Here is a 13,395-nt window from a genome sequence, read left to right as displayed (position 1 = left end):
ATTCCTGGATCAGCATTGTGACAAGAACGTAAAAGTGTAAACACCCTTTCATGTACACAAACATCAACATACTCACCCACACCTATGTTGCTCTGCTGAGCAAAATGAGGCAGTGTCACTCAGGAGTGGCCTGTGGGAAAGCCACAGAGCATCAAAAAACTGGGATAACACTTCTAAGTGCCAGACACATCCATATGGAATATCTGTTTCCGGCATAAGGTTGCAATGAGAAAACATAGCATCTGCTGATGAATAATCATGAAAGCAAGACTGCAATTTGCAAATGTTCAATGCTGATTGGAGAGGCCATCATTTTACTCTGCATGTGTCGTTTGATAAATAAAAACCTTCTGCTGCCCAAACTAACCATTACCAGTAACATTTAGCAAATGACAATCAAGTCTCTGTACCCAAAGTTCACATGAGAGACAGGTACAGAAGGAGCTAGGCTGCCTGAAAGACTGAAGCTTTTTTTAAAGTTCCGTATTGCTGCCAGAAAGGCTGGTGAGCATGTGGTCCTACTGTATTTCCAGCCATTCCCAAGATACTAAAACACTATCAGAGGCTTTGAAACTATGGAAACTGAATAAGTAAGTAGCTTCCATGATTAATAGATGAAGATCCCTAGCTGAGCCATAACTCAAGACTGTAGGATCCACACGCACACAAAGCCAATTTGAAAGTGCAGATTTTCCCCGTTCAGTGATTGAAAGCTTTTTTGTGGTTCCACAGTCCTGACCACCATATCCATTTAATCTTCCTCTACGCAAAAAGATAAAGATGTGCTCGACGATACAAACAACGATCAGAGGTATATACCAGCTCAGGTCAATTTAATTCTGACACCAGTTTTGTGAAGGATGGGAGCTGGTCTCTGGGGACTCCTTCCATTCCAGTCAAGGTATCCCGCCTGACACACACACTTAAAATGCAGATTTCACCAACCTACTGCGGTTCATCCCTCCTTCACAGCAGATAGACGATAGAAGCCAAATAACCGCGCCTCCCCCCCCCCCCCATGCTGCATTAAATTTGCTCGGTGCCGGTGGTGTTATTGCACACAGCATTTTGCCTGCTAAAGCAGCTGTTGGACACTAACCCCTGGCCTGACCCCATGCTCCACGCTTCAGAACATCCACCCCCAATTCCGAGGACACTCCCGGACTCTTGTCATGCAGGGCAAGCAGATCGAGCAGCTGGGCAACCAAACTTCTCTCTCCGTTTCCCTCGCCCTCACACAGGGGACCCTCCTCTTTCCAGGTGTTTAATGTACCAACCAGACTGCTGTCGACCCAGACAAAAAAAGCACGTGGGGAATTTGCAGACTTACGCTCTGGTATATGCAGATTACTTTCAACGGATTTGTTTTTAATGCTGGTCAGAAGAATATCTCTTTTATCGGCAAAGAGGGAGGCTGCAGTCCCTTTGCCCCCCCACTCTGGGAGCGGAGAGTAAAGAGTCCACATACATACACACACTGCACGCTTGCTCTCCGATCCTGAGCAATTAGATCGTGCAAAGCTCTTTGTAAACACTCGGGCTGCTAACTGATGTTGCTAAGTCTTTTCGAAAAGTCTTTGTACGCCCAGCATTTAAAGCAACTGTTAAACTGTGGTACTTTATAAAAAGCGAACGAGGATGAAAGAATTTTGAAGGCAACTTTCGCAAATGATAAAAAGCCAAGCATCGGAACACCTTCTTAAATATGTGCAGATGATATGGTTCGTGCACGATCGTCATTTGCGAGATAGACATTCGTTGAAGGTCTAACATTGAAACCAGACTCAGCATTTAACAACAAAAAGAAATCCAGAAGCGATATTTAATACCAGTAGACAGCTAGCACCAGTCCTCAGGAGCCTAATGTTATGAGCTGAGAAATCGAATCCAAACACACAGGTTCCAGCCCCGCTACATACACGCGGCTCCCTGTAGATATGATCACTGTCGAGGGTGAACAATTAGCAGAACAAATCTCAAGGAAAGACACACGCACAATAACAAAGGACCAGTGCTCGCCACATACAGAAACAAAAAGCTGCTAACCCTTGTTCTACCAGAATAAACAGAAAGGCACTCTACCTTCTCGGTTTGCAAAGGCAAGCGAGGGAGTCGAACCAGCGGCACGAATGTCTCATTAGTAATCCATTTAAGGCTCTCTGTGGCCAACTTGATCCACACACAGTGGGTGTCAGCCGCTGTGAGGGCAACACATGTGCCTTGTCTTGACAAGGGGGAAAGTAACACGGCTGTCCCCCAACCAGCCCAACTGCATGAGCAACTTTTGCTGCTTCAAAAATCTTTTTCACGAAAATCCACCAGAAATCCACTCGGGAAACTCTCGCCGACCCGACACGGCTACCAAGGGGGAGACTTGGCTCAAGTAAGAGCCGCTCTCTTCTCCCACAACCGGCCGTGTAATGTTGTAAGCCTATCTAGCTCCTTGTCCGGTGTCCTGTCACAGCAGGCAAACGCGGCGCTGGCTACACAAGCTGCGAGTCATCTTATTTGGAGATGTGCAGGGCAAGCAGCCTGTCTTACGAGTGAATGCCCTAGTACTACCCCCATCCTTGCCTTCAAACTCCAGCTGTCACTGGCTATCCGCTTTGGAAGAGACAGGGCTCAAAACCAGGACTGGATTATTTTTCTTTGAACGGATCTGGCGCTTTTGCACTCGGCAGTCGGCTCGCTGCTCTCCAGTCGCACCCACATCAAATTCAAGGTAATCTATTAAACATTTATGCAGGCATTTTAAGAATTAAATTCCCACTCCATGCCAAGCGAATAAACAGAGATCCTTGAGAGTCCGTACACCCACTAACACTTTGGAAACGACTTCCTGCTTGGGATTAGTTTAAAAGCCAATCCGTTTTGAATAGTCAGGACCACAGAGATATATCCTATTCATTTGCTGTTAACGATTTCAAGGTATGCGCCACAATCTGTCCTTAAAGAATTCAAAACAATATGTTGCTTTATTAAAAACAGCTTTTGTCTTTTCATTCAGTCCAGAGAACAGAAAAGCATTCATATCGGAAAAAAAACATTCATTTAACAGTGACTACACCAAAAAAAAGTATTCATTGGCTGTAAAGCGCTTTGGGACGTCCGGTGGTCGTGAAAGGCGCTATATAAATGCAAGTCTTTCTTTTATCTACTCCCAGTTCCACTTTCCCATTGCTTCAATTGGATTTACATGTTTGTGCTACATGAGCTTTCCTGAATTGATGAACTAAAATTACAACATATTACTGGTATCCAGACAGAACAACTCTTGTAAAATGAAAAAGAAAAAAAAACTGCAAATGTTGGAAATCCGGAATAAAAACAGAAATTGCTAAAAATGCACAGCGGGTCGGTCACCAGCTGTAAATAGAAAAATAGGCTATTAACTATTTTATGCCTGTTTTCGTTTTAATTGACATTTGGGTGTATAACATTTCATCAGACTAAAACATAAACAGACTTTAAGGTTTAAAAATAGAGAAGGGGTGGGGAGAATCAACAGGCTAAAGACAGAGACGCGGTAACTGAATGAATGACCTGCAAACTGCTTAATAAAAGACTGAGGTGATACACCGCTATAAAAAGACAAAAGAATGAGCAAATCGTGGAAGGTGGAAAGAAAGACAAGGGAAACACACAAACAAAAAGACAATAACATTGGGAAGAAGAGAGAAAGAGAGCCAACAAAGGCAATTTGCAAATTCAACAGACCCGAAATTAAATTCTAATGTAAAGTTTTACTTTGGCACCATTTACAACGAAGAGGACTGTTTCTTTTTAAGTGCACAATGGTTTATTTTTAATAGCCTCGCCTTCCTGTCTACATTCGTTCTCTGCAAACCAATTATACTGGTACGTGCTGCTGTTCTCTTTCAGATTGCTGCAGGTACCTCGGCCGGTTTGCCCATTGTAGCACACAGCAGGGTGGCTAGTCAAGTTAATGGCTGCATAAATACACCTCAACATGCTCGAAAAACACTGCTAATAAAGAGCACTTAAAATCCCATTCTTAAAAATGTACAACCCCCCCCCCAAAATTATTCATTTGGCCTCCCTGGATCTCTTCATCTGTTAAATACTGAAGTTACATTTTCATTGTCATGCGATACTTAATTTGGGGCAGTTTAAAAATATCAAGAATTCAAATAAATCCTATCCATATACAGATACCAAATAACGCAATACCAGCTTCCTTGTTCGGGATTTCTATTACTTTCAATGCAAATCCACCACCCTTTTTATTTGCTTTGAGTAGGAATGAAACATTCAATACATTTATGTTCATTAAATAATACATATTTGCATGGAAGACATAATTCAATTATGTATATATGTGGGTAGCTACATAACAAAGAATGCATATATGCATCACTATTTGCTGACAGGCAGTATAGATCAGACCCTCTCTGGTCCCCAATTCTTGATGATAATGATTTTGTCCATTGCAAACTAGGCAGATATTCTCACATACAGCATGAATTGGAGAGCAAACAAAAGAAAGAAGATTTGCATTTATATAGCATCTTTCCCAACACCTTTACAGCCAATTTTGGAGTGTAGTCACTGTTGTAATGTGGCAGCCAATTTGCACACAAGCAAGCTCCCACAAGCAGCAGTGTGATAATGACCAGATAATCTGTTTTTGTTATGTTGATTGAGGGATAAATATTGGCCAGGACACCAATGATAACTCCCCTGCTCTTTGAAATATTGCCATGGGATTGTTTACATTCACCTGAGAGAGCAGTCAGGGTCTCAGTTTAGATGAATAACTGGAGTGTCAGCTTAGACTTGTTTTGTGCTTAAGTTCCTGGAGTGGGACTTGAACCCACAGCCTTCTGACAGAGGCAAGTGTGCTATCTATCCACTGAGCCACAGCTGCTTGAGTGCCTGGAATTAGTTCCAGGACTCAGGCAGGAATGGCACAGAAAGGAGCAGTGAGAGAAAAGGGAAAAGCAATGGCATTGAGGGGAAGAGGGGAGGGGAGAATAGATGTCAATGAAGGAGGGAATGGTTGGCAATGGAGGGTACAGTGAAGGGGTAGAACCTGAGAGCGCTCCTTCAGTATTTCATTGAAGTGCCAGCCTAGATTATATGATCAAATCTCTGGACTGGGTCTTGAACTCATAACCTTCTGACTCAGTCAAGAATGCTAACAGAAGGGATAAAGTGCCTTTGTAAATTGGTGTGGGTGTTTGGATATCGAGAGTGACTGTTGAGGTCACTTTTGGGAATTTATGTTTTTGTTGGTCAGTTGAAAATCCAAATGTCACTTTGAATTTCCTTTTTTTAAATTAATAGTTTCATAAATTTTGAAATATAAAAGTGTTCAAAATGAACTAAAAAGTAAAAATTCACAATTTATTGTTGGAGCATGCTTATGGACTCATCTAAAAATGCACCACTGATTCTGTATCTTCAACATTTCCCTTTCAAACTTTCATGGCCTTCTGTTTGTTTTCCTTGAGTATGTGAAGGAATGTTAGATACACCTAGCGTTTACCTTACAAAGCCCTGTAAACTATTTATTCCCACATGTCATAAGATTTATTATCAGGACCATTGTTGGATTGTTAGCTTTCTGGAGGCTGTATTAGCTCTTTGAAGCTATTGGTCAACCTTTGCTAGTTTTCTAGGTTGGCCTATATGGGAATGACATTGAAGATGTATTGGTTTTAAATTGGCAATGGATTAAGATCCTGTGGACTGATCTGCTTTTTTACTTTGGTTAAATCAGTGACATGACCTGATTTCAGTATACTAAATCTATGTGGTTTTATAAATGGAGCTGCTTAATTATTAATTTAGGCATTTTCCCTCCAATTTTCTCTCTTTCTTTCTGGAAGGCAATGAATCACACTGTGATATAGTTCTATGTGTGCCCAGGTATGACCTGTCCAAAAAAGCAGGACAAATCCAATCCAGCCAACTACTGCCCTATCAGTCTACTCTCAATCATCAGCAAATTGATGGAAAGAAAGACTTGGATTTATATAGCACCTTTCATGATCACCGGATGTCTCAAAATGCTTTACAGCCAATAAAATACTTTTTGGAGTGTATGCACTGTTGTAATGTAGGAAACACGGCAGCCAATTTGCGCACAAGCAAACAGCAATGTGATAATGACACAACGGCAGATAATCTGTTTTTTGGTTATGTTGATTGAAGGATAAATATTGACCAGGACACCAGGGATAACTACCCTGCTCTTCTTCGAAATAGTGCCATGGAATCTTTTATATCCACTTGAGAGAGCAGACAGGGCTTCGGTTTTATGGCTCATCCAAAAGACGACACTTCCGACAGTGCAGCACTCCCTCATTTCTGCACTGGAGTGTTAGTCTAGATTTGTTTGTGCTCAGAGGTGAGAGTGCTACCCACTGAGCCACAGCTGACACTGTGTTGTCAACATTGCTATCAAGCGCCACTAACTCATCAATAACTTGCTCATCGATGTTTAGTTTGGGTTCCGCCATGACCACTTGGCTCCAGACCTCATTACAGACTTGGTCCAAACATGGACAAAAGAGCTGAATTCCAGAGGTGAGGTGAGAGTGACTGCCCTTGACATCAAGGCAGCATTTAACCGAGTGTGGCATCAAGGAGCCCTAGTAAAACTGAAGTCAATGGGAATAGGGGGGAAAACTCTCTATTGGCTGGAGTCATACCTAGCACAAAGGAAGATGGTTGTTGGAGGGCAGATATGGGAATGTTCACTGATGATTGCACGATGTTCTGTTCCATTCGCAACTCCCCAGAAAATGAAGCAGTCCATACCTGCAGACAGTAAGACCTGGACAACATTCAGGCTTTGTCTGATAAGTGGCACGTAACATTCATGCCACACAAGAACCAGGCAATGACTATCTCCAACAAGAGTGAGTCTAACCACTGCCCCGTAATATTCAACGGCATTATCATCGCCGAATCCCCCACCATCAATATCCTGGGAGTCACCATTGACCAGAAACGTAACTGGACCAGCCACATAAATACTGCGGCTACAAGAGCAGGTCATAAGCTGGGTATTCTGTGGCGAGTGGCTCATCTTCTGACTCCCCAAAGACCTTTCCACCATCTACAAGGCAAGTGAGGAATGTGAAGGAATAATCTCTACTTGCCTGGATGAGTGCAGCTCCAACAAAACTCAAGAATCTTGCCAGCATTCAGAACAAAGCAGCCAGCTTGATTGGCACCGCAGCGGTGTACCGTGGCTGCAGAGTGTACCATCTACAAGATATACTTCAGCTACTCACTAAAGCTTCTTCGACAGCACCTACACAACCTACGACATCGACCACCTAGAAGGACAAGGGCAGCAGGCGCTTGTGAACACCATCACTCGCAAGTTACACACCATCCTGACTTGGAAATATATCGCCAATCCTTCATAGTCGCTGGCTCAAAATCCCCAAACTCCCTCCCTAACAGCACTGTGGGAGTACCTTCACCACACGGACTGCATCGCTTCAAGAAGGCAGCTCACCACCACCTTCTCAAGAGCAATTAGGGATGGGCAATAATTGCTGGCCTTGCCAGTGATACCCACATCCCGGGAACGAATGAAAAAAACACCCAAGTGCCGATTGTTAAGCCAATTTTTCACTGGTACCATTTAACTTAAATTCTGAGCAGCTGGCATAAGCTAACATTTACACTGTTAAATCAGGCACCCGCAACACAGTTGCAGAATCACGGACCCAGAAAAAACTGGACCTATGAGTCTGCCTAATTGGTTGATAATCAAGATAGATTTAGTAATGTAAATGCCAAGAGCTGATTCAAGGACTTTAGACTCCTAGAATCTGAACTAAAACAGTGCCTGTATAAAAGTGGCTTTAATGTATAATCAGAGATGCTGATTGTCAGCAGACTTGGCATGACAATCCAGCTCAGTTACTTCCTTGCCCACTGTCCACAGACAGTTTATTTTGCAACAGGGGCATCACTGGACAGTAATCAGGAGTGGGAAATCTTGCTGATTTGCCCCTCCCTAGTCTAAGAATTTTGCAGTGATTGTAGCATCCCTATTGTCTCTTGGCTAAAAACAGCTAACTCAGCAAAGAGCAGGAATTGGTCTGGTCTAAATGGCTTTAATTGCTCCTAGTTCAAATTTTCAACAACAGAACAATCAGATGTAGGAGATCCACTAGTTCTGATAGTGGGGTCAATTCACTGACTATTTACTCATTTGTTATTTTTGCAAAGGTGTAATTGAAGCAGGGCAACTTCAAATGTGAGTGCACAACACACTATAAGTAGAGGTACCAAGGGAGAAAAGGGGGTGGGGTGGTGGGATTTGATGGATGCTGTCAACTGTGCCAATTTGTTCAAACCAGACCTGACATGAGCTCACTGATGAGGTGGGTGTAGTGGCAGCTATTCGAGTGCATAAATTAGACCAAATATACTGCATTTTGGTCAGATTGTATGCAATTTTAGATCTGATTGTTCAAAGCACAGTACAACCATGGTATTTAATACAGTGTTAGCATTAATATAAGAACATAAGAACATAAAAAATAGGAACAGAAGTAGGCCATACAGTCCCTCGAGCCTGCTCCGCCATTTAATACGATCGTGGCTGATATGATCATGGACTTAGTTCCACTTCCCTACGCGCTCCCCATAACCCCTTAACCCCTCTCTTTAGGTGAAGTCCTCAGAGAACTCCTTTACCAAGATGGCATTTTGAGCTAGACCAGGGTTGCAGCTCAAGACCCTATCATATCTGGGAAAAATAGACCCCATAGAACTTTATAGCACGCAAAACTATTCAGCCCATCATGCCTTTGTCGGCTCCCTGAAAGAGCTATTCAGACACTGGTCTTTCCCCATACACTTTAAAAATGTTATTTTTCAAATATTTATCCACTTCCCTTTTAAAATCTATTATAGAGTCTGCTTCCACTCTTGCTTCTGGAAGGGTATTCCATAAAAACATCAGAAATAGGAGCAGGAATAGGCCATACCGTCCCTCAAGCCTGCTCTGCCATTTAATAAGATCATGGCTGATCCAATCATGGCCTCAGGTCCACTTCCTTGCCCGCTCCCCATAACCCCTTATCGGTTATGAAACTGTCTATTTCTGTCTTAAATTTATTCAATGTCCCAGCTTCCACAGCTCTCTGAGGCAGCGAATTCCACAGATTTACAACCCTCTGAGAGAAGAAATTTCTCCTCATCTCAGTTTTAAATGGGCGGCCCCTTATTCTAAGATCATGCCCTCTAGTTCTAGTTTCCCCCATCAGTGGAAACATCCTCTCTGCATCCACCTTGTCAAGCTCCCTCATAATCTTCTACGCTTCGATAAGATCACCTCTCATTCTTCTGAATTCCAATGAGTAGAAGCCCAGCCTCCTCAACCTTTTCTCATAAGTCAACCCGCTCATCCCTGGAATCAACCGAGTGAACCTTCTCTGGACTGCCTCCAAAGCAAGTATATCCTTTTGTAAATATGGAAACCAAAACTGTTTGTAGTATTCCAGGTGGCCTCACCAATACCGTGTGTAACTGTAGCAAGACTTCCTTGCTTTTATACTCCATCTCCTTTGCAATAAAGGTCAAGATTCCATTGGCCTTCCTGATCACTTTCTGTACCTGCATACTATCCTTTTGTGTTTCATGCACAGGCACCCCCAGGTCCTGCTGTACTGCAGCACTTTACAATCTTTCTCCATTTAAATAATAACTTGCTCTTTGATTTTTTTCTGCCAATGTGCATGACCTCACACTTTCCAACATTATACTCCATCTGCCAAATTTTTGCCCACTCACTTAGCCTGTCTATGTCCTTTTGCAGATTTTTTGTGTCTTCCTCACACATTGCTTTTCCTCCCATCTTTGTATCATCGGCAAACTTGGCTACGTTACACTCAGTCCCTTCCTCCAAGTCGTTAATATAGATTGTAAATAGTTGGGGTCCCAGCACTGATCCCTGCGGCACACCACTAGCTCCTGTTTGCCAACCAGAGAATGAACCATTTATCCCGACTCTCTGCTTTCTGTTAGTTAGCCAATCCTCTATCCATGCTAATATATTACCCCCAACCCCGCAAACTTTTATCTTGTGCAGTAACCTTTTATGTGGCATCTTGTCAAATGCCTCCTGGAAGTCCAAATACAGTTTAACAATGACAATTTACACAGGAGACATTAAAAAAAAGTTACACTTAAAAAATTGTACAGTCTCCAATGTAAAAATGCGACGTAATGTTTCACAGTTCATTCTATGTTTCAGGGAATAGAGTTCAAAAAAAGGAATCTAACTAAAATAATTACAATTGTTTAATCTCAGCGGGTCAGGCAGCATCTGTGGAGAGAAACAGAGTTAACGTTTCAGCTTCACAGATGCTGCCTTACCTGCTGAGATTTCCAGCATTTTCTGTTTTTATTTCAGATTCCAGCATCTGCAGTATTTTGCTTTTGTACAATAATTTAATAATCAAATCATAGAATTCTGCCATCAATTAAAGAGGTTTAAAATAATAAGTAAACAGCAGAGTATAGATTTGGTAGTGTACAAAGAAAAGAAAGATCTTTGCACCATTACCTCTGGATCTGTCCTTGGCCCTTCCTATTTCTCATCTACATGCTGCCCCTTGGCAACATCATCCAAAAATAAAGTTTTAGTTTCCACATGAGGCCGACGACACTCAGCTCTACCTAACCACCACTTCTCTCCACCCCTCCACTGTCTCTAAATTGTCAGACTACTTGTTCGACATCCAGTAATGGATGAACAGAAATTTCTTCCAACGGAAGACCGAAGATCCCCGCCACAAACTCCATTCCCTAGCCACCAACTCCATCCCGCTCCCTGGAAACTGTCCGAGGCTGAACCAGACTGTTCGCTATATTGATGTCATATTTGACCCTGAAATGAGCTGCCAACCATATATCTGTACCATCACAAAGACCGCCTGTTTCCACCTCCATAACATTGCCCATCTCCACCCCTACCTTAGCTCATTTGCTGCTGAAACCCTCATCCATGCCTTTGTTAACTCTAAACTTGACTATTCCAATGCATTCCTGGCTGGCCTCCCACGTTCTACCCTACATAAACTTTAGGTCATCCAAAACTCTGCTGCCCACATCCCAACTCGCATCAAGTCCCGTTCACCCATTACCTCTGTATGGACTGACTTACATTGGCTCAAATGTTTCCCCTAAGGTGCACGGCCGACCGGGAGGTCCTGTGCACTTTACTCACCAGCTGTTGCAGGAAAGATACCGCGCATGCACGGCCATGCAGCAACTCTAAAGGAACCGTGCACCCCAAAAAATTAGAGGGAACATTGATTGGTTCCTGGTTAAGCACGCCTCAATTTTACAATCCTCATTCTTGTTTTCAAATCCATCCATAGTCTTGCCCCCTCCCTATCTCTGTAATCTCATTCAGTCCTGCAACGCTGCAAGATATCTACGTTCCTCTAATTTTTACTTCTTGAGCATCCTCGATTTTAATCGTTCCACTATTGTCGGCCATGCCTTCAGGCTCTAAGCTCTGGAATTCCCTCTTTAAACCTCTCCGCCTCTCTCACTCTCTTTCCTCCGTTAAGATACTCCATAAAACCTGCCTCTTTGACCAAGCTTTTGGTCATCTGCCCTAATATCTCCTTACGTGGCTTGGTATCAAATATTGTTTGATAAAACTCCTGTGAAATGCCTTGGGACATTTTACTATGTTGAAGGTGCTATATAAATACAAGTTGTTGTTGTTGTTGTGAGAGAGCTTATATTCAAAGAATGAAAAAAAATTACAAAAGAAGACTCATGCCTGTTAATATTGTACAAAATAGTTCTGTTTGTCTTCATTACTTGTAATCTGGAAGTCATCCTGTTTTCATTGTGCAGTAAGTTCAGAAGTACTGATAGAAGCACAAAAACAAGGGTGTTGCAGAGTTGTTGCAACGGCATAAGCATGACATTCATTTTCTGATCAAGCATCTTTCTCAAATTCACAGGTAAGGTTTGATTCTCATGTTCTGCTGCCAGAAGTTTTGTGGGGCAAGGACTTATATCTGCTCAATGGGCCCAACACTAACCTTGGCAGTGGTCAATTACAGCTCATTACAATATTGATGGCTGGGACAAAAGCACAAGTCCCACAAGCGCTGCGCCTGGGATGTTTGGAAAATATGTGAAGAGGGGGTTACAAGAAGTCCTCATGAGGGCAGAGCTGCAGCCATTAAAGGTGGACTGCTCTTAAAGCATAACTAGTGTGCAGGAAAATAAAAATGTTGGCTCAAGCAGGAGCAAGGAGAGAATGATAGAAAGAGTATTCTTACTGGCAATTGGCAATTGACAGGGGTGGGAGGGAATGCAACAGTGGAAATAAATGCAACAGTAGGAATGAGTGGCAAGAGACTTGCCAGTTCCATATGGAAGGAAGTGGTATAAGTAGTAAGTGGCAACATCCTAATCCCCACACTGAATTTTAATGATCCCACAAGGTCAGTAAAGTAAGTGTTGATGGTTTCTCACAGGTCGGGGCCTCCACGCTCCTCGCCGCTCCTTTTATGGCCCCGACCTGTGAGAAACCATCAGCGGCAGGTCGGGGCCATAAAAGGAGCGGCGAGTGGCGGCCGGAAGCAGCGTGGAGGCGTACCATTACAAGGTACAGCGCTAGCTGGTACAGGAGGGCAACGGCAGCAAAGAGTGATGTCAGCAAAGTCCAGGTCGGTGATTGGCGCGTGGGCAGATGCAGCAGGAGCGGCGAGATCGGGGTGAAGGAGCTGTGAGAGACTGTGGAGGGATGTGATCGAGGCCAGGGGCCCAGTGGCTGCACGGCCAGCTCACACTGCGATATGTACGCGCACTAGATCCGTGCAGCAGAGCAGGTATCCAGTTGCCTTGGATAATCCTTGCCACTGGACTAAGACCTAGCTCTGTCAAGTCCGTGTGGTGGCTGGTGTGCAACGGTCACCACACGTTAAAACAATCCACACACAGGCATCTTCCATCCTTCAGGATGTAGTTCGGGTTCTTCATTTGAAACACCTGTGAACTCATTCTTTTTTTTGGCATGGAAGCAAGTCATCCTCGTTTCGAGGGGACTGCCTATGATAATGAAAGTAAGTGTAATGGTTGCAAGTTGTTATTAATGCATATTTGAGACATTTCAGATAGTAGATCTATATTTATCCTGGACATTCTTTCGCTAATCTAAAGGTATCACCCCATGCGCTAAACAATCTGTAGTGACACCTACACATGGAATATTTCAATTAGATGGATGCAGCATCCTACAATGCATGCTTGCCTATTGAAACCTGTGTAAATTCGGTAAGAGAAGTGATGAGAATTCTCAGATAGTTATCAAATTCAACAGTCTGTGACTGACAATAACAAGCATTCTTATTTCATGCAGGAAAATATTGC

At 43.1% G+C, this 13,395-nt stretch overlaps 1 protein-coding gene across 10 annotated transcripts in view; it reads right to left on the bottom strand.

Annotated features, from left to right (window-relative positions):
- LOC139265886 (semaphorin-6A-like) overlaps positions 1–13,395 on the bottom strand; it is a 174,577-nt gene that overhangs the window by 93,635 nt on the left and 67,547 nt on the right. For 7 of the 10 annotated variants that reach the window (XM_070883435.1, XM_070883426.1, XM_070883464.1 and 4 more), the window contains exon 1: positions 2,083–2,520. The exons of 2 other annotated variants lie outside the window; for them this stretch is intronic. The gene's annotated coding sequence lies outside the window, so the exon portion shown is untranslated. Of the gene's footprint in view, positions 1–2,082; positions 2,522–13,395 lie in introns of those variants that run through there. One more of the 10 variants, XM_070883508.1, reaches the window with a different exon arrangement.

Source organism: Pristiophorus japonicus, chromosome 1 (assembly GCF_044704955.1).
Source record: "Pristiophorus japonicus isolate sPriJap1 chromosome 1, sPriJap1.hap1, whole genome shotgun sequence".
Taxonomy (NCBI): domain Eukaryota; kingdom Metazoa; phylum Chordata; class Chondrichthyes; family Pristiophoridae; genus Pristiophorus; species Pristiophorus japonicus.
Note: the sequence above shows the minus strand (reverse complement) of the source record. Positions and strands in the feature narration are given on the sequence as shown.